Genomic DNA, 1,405 nt, shown 5'->3' with positions numbered 1-1,405 from the left:
GGAACAGGCATCCTAGAGAGGTGGTCGATGCCCTGTGTCTGTTGGTTCTTCAAAAAGAGGCGTTTGTACACTGCCCTTCCTAACAGGCTGTAGCTTTTGGTCACCCCGGGGGGGTCAGGCAGCTGGACCAGCTGGAACTATGTGTTCTACTACCTCTCAATACCATCAGATCAGCATTGTTTGCCATTCTCCAATGCCTGCATTTTTCACTGCCAGATTCATTATCTGAAGAAAAAGTTAAACATCTTTGGAGTAACTGCATTATTCTTACAGAAGAATGAACAAATATTAACTCCTTCCAGCCCCATACTATAGTGACAGGCCATGTATATTGTCTTAACTGCTACTGTCTTGTGTCCACTATAGTTGTTCTTACATAAACAGTTTTGGCATGTGTTCATGCACATTTGAAACTACCAGGCTTTTAAAATACTTGTGTCACCAAGACTTTTTTGGGGAATGGAAACTCAGTATTTCATGCACATATATTGCCTATTGATGTGTATATTGTGGACTCATAATTTAATGTGTACTTTTAAGTCATGGATCAACCCCTGAGAGTTTATTATTTTACTTTTGTTCTCCTCTAAACTCCCTCTAGTATTTCTAAATTCTTAATGGGAACAAGGCCCAGAGAAAGGAACACTGTGTTCTGCTACAATGGCCCTCATTGCATTTTATCATCTTTTCAGCTATTTTATACGATACAATATTATGCTTTGGTATTTTTTGATTGTTATACAGACCATTAATATCCTAGCTTTCTGGGCTGCATAACACAAATCCCATGGAAATCAATGCAATATGTCCTCAGTATATTTATATACAAAAAGTAAGAGAAATTTTAGTGGTCCAAATTGTTAGAAAGAAACATGTTTAGTATCATGCGTCAGAAATGTAGACATAATGGATGCCAGATCTGGCACAAACAGATAGTAGGGTAGACTGATCTTTTTACATGTGTAAGTTATTAACTGAGATACCCACTGAGGCATCTGCCTGTCCAAGAATCTAAATAGCATGGAAAAGTGTACCAACTGCCTGACATTTTGAGTTGTGCATCCATTTGTAGGGGGAACAAGGGACAGTGGAGGAAAAATTGACCATGTTATCTGAATGTCAGTAGTATTAGATGGTAGTTTACGTTCCCCAGAACCTTTGGACTGATGTGGGCTTTCTCAGATCTCTCAAATGCAGCACAAGGAGGAAGGATACTGGCGTGCCGGAGGTAAAACATAAAATCATGGCACATTTGCAGGCCCCCTATGTGGTCCTCCCAACTACTTCTGATTGTAATCCCGTGGAGCTCCATAGTGTTTGAGGAGGAGGAATTACTGTTGCTCTAGGCACAGCCATTGAGATTGGCATGCTGGTAATAGCTGGTCAAATCACGAAAAGCATAGCT

The sequence above is a fragment of the Eurypyga helias genome, unplaced genomic scaffold (assembly GCF_000690775.1).
Source record: "Eurypyga helias isolate BGI_N326 unplaced genomic scaffold, ASM69077v1 scaffold50021, whole genome shotgun sequence".
In the NCBI taxonomy this organism is placed as follows: domain Eukaryota; kingdom Metazoa; phylum Chordata; class Aves; order Eurypygiformes; family Eurypygidae; genus Eurypyga; species Eurypyga helias.
The sequence above is the reverse complement of the archived record's forward strand: the minus strand, read 5'-3'. Positions refer to the sequence as shown.